The following is a 9,419-nucleotide window of genomic DNA, read 5'->3' as shown; positions in this document are numbered from 1 at the left end:
TTGGATGACGTTCAAACCGATTTTTCGCAGTCGAAGTTTTTGTCAGAGTTCCCAGTTGCTTTGAACGCACAGAATTCGGAAGTCAGAGAGTTCCCAGTTGTCGTGAAAGCACCAAGAGCCCACGGCGCGCTCCGTAGATTGTTACGTAAGGCGCGCGCACACTGGCCTATTTTTACTGCGCCCAGGCTCACAACAGTACTGCAAGAGTATATTTGCCTTCACAGACTGAGCAAAAGGGGAGATGACCCGTTGGATGCTTCCTCTATTGCGTATTTGAGCACAGATAGCCTACGTTCCACGCAGGAAGGGGAGGGAGAGCGGAGAGAGCACATCTCAACACAGAAAACAGAAAAATCATGACCCAAATATGGTTATATTATATATTTTTATTTGTATAATGACGCAGAGTCATTGTCCTGAATGTTGGTGCGTCAGCGGCAGGTGATGTGCGTAGTGATGAAGACAACGCTCTGCCCAGCTGGCTGTCACGCTCCCGCCCGAACCTAAAATCCTGCCCGTGCCACCTCATCCCGGATTCTTGTCCCGTAGACTAGAGGGAAAGCGGTTTGTTGTGAAAAACACCCTGTCTGTCTGCCAGACGAGGTGATGTAAGGTCGTGTTTTTCTGTTTGGTGGTAGGCCTAGGCTACTACATTCTGCCGGTGACGCAGATTTTCCTGGAATGGATGTTCGATAGAGAGTCGAGGGTGACAGCTGATGGGAAGCTTTAGTCACCTATTACAATTATGACCCTCACTTTAATTAGAAAATCACTTAACATCATTATTAACATCTTTCATGTGGAATGCCATCATGTAGTGGTTTAAAAAGAAAATGGACTGAACCTGACAGATAGTCAAACATAGATATCCAACCATGATGCATTTTCAACTAAGATGAACTAAGAACTAACAGTCAGTTCGCCCACCACATAAGTGGCCTATGTTAGTGGCATGAAGATGATACCACTGAGAGTCACTCCCCCACTCCTCTTTATTTCTGTTAAAGACATTTCTGCTGGCTCAGCAGCCAGTCAACTCTGTCCTCAGCACCAAGGTCATTTACACAGTGCCCTGCACAGGTCAATTATGCCAACAATAGCACTGATTTGGCTGGTGCAGCACTGGAAATGGAATCAGATCAGGAAATGACATCAGCCTAACCCGCTCTCTCCCTCAGTTCCCCGACAGCTGTTGAATTGGTCCAATCAATCAATGCATGGGAGAGTCAGGGCCTGATAGGATCAATTTAATTTGGGTGCAGGCTTCACCACCTCACACAACTGTGATATTTTGATAACCGTATAAATCTCTCTAGGACAAGGTGACTTATTAATATATTCGGCTCTATTACCCACCAAAAAATGAAATGCAAATTAGCTGCTAATGTGGCTATTGTAAATAACTACAAATGCCATGATGATCTGAACGATACAGCCAAATCAAGGCAAATGTAAGAATCTCTGAATGAACTATCTAATGTTAGCTAAATGTAGTAATTAATAAATGGGCAACATTTATTTTAATGGACAATTCTGTGAACTGTCTTGTGCAAGTTTTAAATTGACACAATAGCTGGTAGAAAAGGTATCAGCTACAGATGACATGCAGGAGCTTGCAGGGATTTGTAGTTTTGCACGATGTCTACTTTGATGCTAATTAGCATTTTCAAATCTGTGAGTAAATAGAGCGTAATATATTGATAAAAGTCTTGTCCGAGAGAGATTTACACGGTTATCAAAACGTCAGGGTAAGCCGACATGAAACACAGCCCTTATTTTAAGTGAGTCTAAAACCCCCTATGGGAAAATTAATGGTGGAAAAATGATTGTTTTACGGGTATTATGACACTTCAACTGTGGGGCTCTATTGTCTTTAAACTGTACCAGTCAGAGGGGGGTATCTGGTGTAGATGTCTTCCACACTACCTCTTAAAGAGAGATTTGAATCTAGGTCCGTCTCTTTACACATGTATCTCTCTCTTAGACCTAGTTTGTGTTGTCAAAGTAGTGTATTTAAAGAGGCCCTAAGACGCTTTACTATAACATTATTCATTTATGAAGCGCGGGAGTGCTGATATGTCGAATAGGATTTTAATAGATTGAGGATTTTGCATATTCATCTTTAGACCATGTTGACGTGAAGGAGACGACCAGGGAAGACTGGAGACCATCTGATATCTCCTCTACCTGGTCAGTTAACTCTAGCACCCAGAACTAACAGCCATTATACTACTGCAGCACCCTGTTATATAACTACCCCCTACCAAACCCCTCCCTGTTTACCTATGTCATTATGGAGGAGTATGCAAGGCTGTAACATACAGAATGCTCGTGATCTACAGGAATGTCAGGGTGATTATAACACTGAGAGTGGATTGCTATAACATTTTAATGATAGTCTATGGTAAGAATGGCTATAACATTTTAATGATAGTCTATGGTAAGGATTGCTATAACATTTTAATGATAGTCTATGGTAAGGATTGCTATAACATTTTAACGATAGTCTATGGTAAGGATGGCTATAACATTTTAATGATAGTCTATGGTAAGGATGGCTAAACATTTTAATGATAGTCTATGGTAAGGATGGCTAAACATTTTAATGATAGTCTATGGTAAGAATGGCAATAACATTTTAATGATAGTCTATGGTAAGGATGGCTAAACATTTTAATGATAGTCTATGGTAAGGATGGCTAAACATTTTAATGATAGTCTATGGTAAGAATGGCAATAACATTTTAATGATAGTCTGGTAAGGATGGCTAAACATTTTAATGATAGTCTATGGTAAGGATGGCTAAACATTTTAATGATAGTCTATGGTAAGAATGGCTATAACATTTTAATGATAGTCTATGGTAAGGATGGCTAAACAATTTAATGATAGTCTATGGTAAGAATGGCTAAACATTTTAATGATAGTCTATGGTAAGAATGGCTATAACATTTTAATGATAGTCTATGGTAAGAATGGCTATAACATTTTAATGATAGTCTATGGTAAGGATGGCTAAACATTTTAATGATAGTCTATGGTAAGGATGGCTAAACATTTTAATGATAGTCTATGGTAAGAATGGCTATAACATTTTAATGATAGTCTATGGTAAGGATGGCTAAACATTTTAATGATAGTCTATGGTAAGAATGGCTATAACATTTTAATGATAGTCTATGGTAAGAATGGCTATAACATTTTAATGATAGTCTATGGTAAGAATGGCTATAACATTTTAATGATAGTCTATGGTAAGGATTGCTATAACATTTTAATGATAGTCTATGGTAAGGATTGCTATAACATTTTAACGATAGTCTATGGTAAGGATTGCTATAACATTTTAATGATAGTCTATGGTAAGGATGGCTAAACATTTTAATGATAGTCTATGGTAAGGATGGCTAAACATTTTAATGATAGTCTATGGTAAGGATTGCTATAACATTTTAATGATAGTCTATGGTAAGGATTGCTATAACATTTTAATGATAGTCTATGGTAAGAATGGCAATAACATATTAATGATAGTCTATGGTAAGGATTGCTAAACATTTTAATGATAGTCTATGGTAAGAATGGCAATAACATTTTAATGATAGTCTATGGTAAGGATTGCTATAACATTTTAATGATAGTCTATGGTAAGGATTGCTATAACATTTTAATGATAGTCTATGGTAAGAATGGCAATAACATATTAATGATAGTCTATGGTAAGGATTGCTATAACATTTTAATGATAGTCTATGGTAAGGATTGCTATAACATTTTAATGATAGTCTATGGTAAGGATTGCTATAACATTTTAATGATAGTCTATGGTAAGAATGGCAATAACATTTTAATGATAGTCTATGGTAAGGATTGCTATAACATTTTAATGATAGTCTATGGTAAGGATTGCTAAACATTTTAATGATAGTCTATGGTAAGAATGGCAATAACATTTTAATGATAGTCTATGGTAAGAATGGCTAAACATTTTAATGATAGTCTATGGTAAGAATGGCTAAACATTTTAATGATAGTCTATGGTAAGAATGGCAATAACATTTTAATGATAGTCTATGGTAAGAATGGCTAAACATTTTAATGATAGTCTATGGTAAGAATGGCTAAACAATTTAATGATAGTCTATGGTAAGAATGGCTAAACATTTTAATGATAGTCTATGGTAAGAATGGCTATAACATTTTAATGATAGTCTATGGTAAGAATGGCTATAACATATTAATGATAGTCTATGGTAAGAATGGCTATAACATTTTAATGATAGTCTATGGTAAGGATGGCTAAACATTTTAATGTCTCTATTTGCATTACCCATAAACCCCCTCCAGTATAAAATGCAAATGAGGAGTCCTTAAATCTCCAATAAGGTGTGTGATAGGCCCATAAATTGCCTGAATGCCGTCAGTCCTTAGCCGTGTACACACCCTGCTCCTCTTTCATGTCTTCTCCACCCTCTTAGGTAATACTGAACAAAAATATAAAAACAACGTGCAACAATTTAAAAGATTTTAAGGAAATCAGTCAATTGAAATAAATTCATTAGGCCCTAATCTATGCATTTCACATGACTGGAAATACAGATATGCATCTGTTGGTAACAGATACAGTACCTTAAAAAAAAAAAGTAGGGGCGTGGATCAGAAAACCAGTCAGTATCTGGTGTGACTACCATTTGCCCCATGCAGCACGACACATCTCCTTCTCATAGAGGTGATCAGGATGTTGATTGTGACCTGTGGAATGTTGTACCACTCCTCTTCAATGGCTGTGCGAAGATGCTGGATATTGGCGGGAACTGGCCTACACGTTGATCTAGGGCATTTCAAACATGCTCAATGGGTGATATGTCTGGTGAGTATGCAGGCCATGGAAGAACTGGGACATTTTCAGCTTCCAAGAATTGTGTACGCATTCTTGCGACATGGAACCGACAGACATGGCAACTCTGCTTTTAGCTCCTAAGCAACTTTGCAGTATTTTAAAATGTTTACATTATTAGCCCAGAACGTTTTTTATGTTATTACATACAGCTGGAAACAACTTTTGGATATCAGAGCGGCGGTAACTCACCAGTGTTCCGGCCAGAAACACGACTTTCCAAAATTCGATCCTTTGTTCGTGCCCCCCAAGGCAATTTATCTTATCCCAGAGGTTGCTCCAAGACGCCGCCGGCAGAGAAGAGGTATTTGGAGTGGACTTCTAGTCCGACTCAGGAGGCGTTCACACGATCTACCGCTTCTGAGTATACAGTGCATTCGGAAAGTATTCAGACCCCTTCTCTTTTTCCACATTTTATTACATTACAGCCTTATTCTAAAATGGATTAAAAAATAAATTCTCCAGAATTTGCACACAATACCCCATAACATTTTTTCAAATGTATAAAAAACAAACAACAGATGCCTTATTTACATTAGTATTCAGACCCTATGCTATGAGACTTGAAATTATCCTCAGGTGCATCCCGTTTCCATTGCTCATCCTTGAGATGTTTCTATAACCTGCTCGCAGACACAGATGTCTTGCTCCCGGACAAGCTAAACACCTTCTTCGCCCGCGTTGAGGATAACACAGTGCCACCGACGTGGGACGCTCCCGAGGACTGTGGGCTTTCGTTCTCCGAGGCCGACGTGAGTAAGAAATTTAACCCTTGTGTTGTCTTAAGGGTCAAAAATGACCTGCCACTATGTTTAACAGCAGAGAAAATACCCTAAATGATTTTTTTTCAACTTTAAATTTGATTACTTTTCGTAGAGTGACCCCAACATTAGAAAATGTGAAACGTCGCCTTTGTTCATATTTCCATGAAAGCTGTACACCACCAGGGTACAAAGATTGTCTTAGGGTCATTTTTGACCCGGCAGTTATAAAATCATTTACACACCACAAAAACACACAGACACACACACAATGAGAAATGGAGATTATGTGTGCTACTGATTGAACTCAAACACCAGCTCCTGAAAAGGAAAATCACCATGATTGACACAGTTAGAAAGAACAACCCTGAGCTCCCCCCTGCACTCCTCGCAACAAGGGGTAGAGAGGCCTTCTCATCAAAGCCTTCACCCCCACCACCACTCTAGTTTCTTACCAAAGAGGAACAAGAATGTGGTCCTCCTGAGCACACTGCACAAAACAGCTGATATCAGTGATCGTGAGGACAGGGAGCCAGTCATCATCCTGGACTACAACCACAACAAAGGAGGTGTGGACAACCTGGACAAGGTGATTGGAACTTAGTTTCAGAAGGATAGTGGTTAGTAGTGGTTTCTTTGCAGCAATTCAATCATGAAGGCCTGATTCACGCAGTCTCCTCTGAACAGTTGATGTTGAGATGTGTCTGTTACTTGAACTCTGTGAGGTGCAATCTGAGGTGCAGTTAATTGTCGATTTCTGAGGCTGGTAACTCTAATGAACTTATCCTCTGCAGCAGAGGTAACTCTGTGTCTTCCCTTCCTGTGGTGGTCCTCATGAGAGCCAGTTTCATCATAGCGCTTGATGGTTTTTGCGACTGCATTTGAAGAAACTTTCAAAGTTCTTGAAATGATCTGCATCGACTTACCTTCATGTCCTAAAGTAATGATGGACTGTCGTTTCCCTTTGCTTGTTTGAGCTGTTCTTGAGCTGCCGTAATATGGACTTGGTATTTTACCAAATAAGGCTATCTTCTGTATACCGCCCCTACCTTGTCACAACACAACTGATTGGCTGAAACGTATTAAGAAGGAAATAAATTGCACAAATTAACTTTTAACAAGGCACACCTGTTAATTGAAGTGAATTCCAGGTGACTACCTCATGAAGGTTGTTGAGAGAATGCCAAGAGTGTGCAAAGCTGTCATCAAGGCAAAGGATGGCTATTTGAAGAATTCTCAAATATAAAATACATTTAGATTTGTTTAACGCTTTTTTCGTTACTACATAATTCCATATGTGTTATTTCACATGTAGTCAAAACAAAGAAAAACCCTTGAATGAGTAGGTGTGTCCAAACTTTTGTCTGGTACTGTATATATTTATACTCCGGACTCCAACATTGCTTATCCTAATATTTATATAATTCTTAATTCCATTATTTCACTTATAGATCTGTGTGTATTGTTGTGAATTGTCAGATATTACTGCATTGCTGGAGCTAGGAACACAAGCATTTTGCTACACCCGCAATAACATCTGCTAAATATGTGTATGCAACCAATAACATTTGATTTGATATGATTTATCATGCTGAAACATGAGGTGAAGGCTGCGGATGAATGGCACGACAATGGGCCTATCGTCACGGTTTCTCTGTGCATTCAAATTGCCATCAATAAAATGCAGTTGTGTTCATTGTCCATAGCTTTTACCTGCCCATACCATAACCCCACTGCCACCATGGGGCATTCTGTTCACAACGTTGACATCAGCAAACTGCTCGCCCACATGACGCCATACATGCTGTCTCTCATCTGCCAGGTACAATTGAAACCGGGATTAATCCGTGAAGAGCACACTTCTCCAGCGTCCCAGTGGCCATCGAAGGTGAGCATTTGCCCACTGAAGTCTGTTATGATGCCGAACTGCAGTCAGGTGAAGACCCTGGTGAGGATGACGATCACGCAGATGAGCTTCCCTGAGACGATTTCTGACAGTTTGTGCAGAAATTCTTCAGTTGTGAAAATCCACATTTCCATCAGCTGTCTGGGTGGCTGGTCTCAAGACAATCCCGCAGGTGAAGAAGCCACATGTGCTGGTGTTGTTACACATGGTCTGTGGTTTTGAGGCCAGTTGAATGTACTGCTAAATTCTCTAAAACAGCGTTGGAGGCCGGCTTATGGTAGAGAAATGAACATTAATTTCTCTGGCATCAGCTTTAGTGGCAATTCCTGCCATCAGCATGTCAATTGCACGCTCCCTCAAAACTTAAGACATCTGTGGCATTGTGTTGTGAGACAAAACTGCACATTTTGGAGTTGTCTTTTGTCTGCAGCACAAGGTGCACCTGTGTAATTATTATGCTGTTTAATCAGCTTTTTGATATGCCACATCTGTCAGGTGAATGGATTATCTTGGCAATGGAGAAATGCTCACTAACAGGGACATAAACTAATTTGTGCACAGAATTTGAGAGAAATACATTTATTGTGCTAAAGGAACATTTATGGGATCTTTTATTTCAGCTCATTTAACATGGGACCAACACTTTACATGTTACGTTTATATTTTTGTTCATTGTATTTTTGCTGGTAACACTTAACTGGTTATGATAGCTCACAAGGTCTCATAAATATCTGTTGAATAGGTGGGAGTTTTATGACTAAAGAGGCTTCATGCATATCTTTTATTTTTACCCATAAGAGTAGGAGTAAAATGTCTCTATTCTCAGCACTTACCACCAATGTCTTACTCTGCGATGCATTGTGGATACTGGCCACGGTAAGACTATCGTACACACACATACAAACACCCCTCACCCCAAATACATACACATCCACTGGATCCTACAGTATACTTCAATAGCTGAGTCACAACCCCACAGTCCCCAGCCTCTCCATCCCTTGCAGTATCGGCACTACACTGCTGATCACGATTGGTTTCATAATCTGTCATAAAGCAGATTAGTTGATCCTGTGTGATGAGATAAGATTAGGGTCGGGGCTAGAGGGGGCCATGGGGGATCAGACTTACTCCTCTCATTCCAACACAAGCCCCCTGCCTCAAATGAACAGCAGCCTATTGCGGCATTTGTAACCACCCTCTGCGCACCCACACACCCGTCGTCACCCCTCACACAATCCTCATCTTGTTCAGCTGCAAAACAGATTATATCCTGAGCCCTGGGGTGTCTGATGCATATTTTTTTTATTTTGTCAATCTGATTGTGATCCTGTTGTTTTCATGTTGTCAATCTTGATTGTGATCCTGTTATTTATTTTCATTAGCTGTCCCCCACCATATTATGGTGTTTTTCCTGAAGTGTCATGTTCAGGAGTTTAGCCATACAGATCAGCGTTTGTTTTCAGGGTTAGCATAGGACTTCACAGTAGCTTAACACTATGACAACTCAGTGGCCTTGTGGTTAGAGTGTTCGTCCTGATATTGGAAGGTTGTGAGTTCAATCCCTGGCCGAGTGATACCAAAGACTGTAAAAATAGGACCTGATGTCTCTCTGCTTGGCACTCAGAAGTAAGATAGATCAGGGGTAAGGTTCTGCAATAGATTAATGTCCAGGGGGTGTGCTTGTACATTAAGCTGCCTTACTCTACAAAAATAGGAGATAGGCTCTTGCCCTATGATCCTTTCCGGCTTGTGCAAGGCTACTTATGACACAACTTTCAAAACAAGTCCAGCGGCGTAGGGGACAATAATCTCCAGTACAGCTACCCAGAGTCACTCAGACATTCAGTCAGATAT

Source organism: Salvelinus alpinus, chromosome 20 (assembly GCF_045679555.1).
Source record: "Salvelinus alpinus chromosome 20, SLU_Salpinus.1, whole genome shotgun sequence".
NCBI classification, from domain to species: domain Eukaryota; kingdom Metazoa; phylum Chordata; class Actinopteri; order Salmoniformes; family Salmonidae; genus Salvelinus; species Salvelinus alpinus.
Note: the sequence above shows the minus strand (reverse complement) of the source record.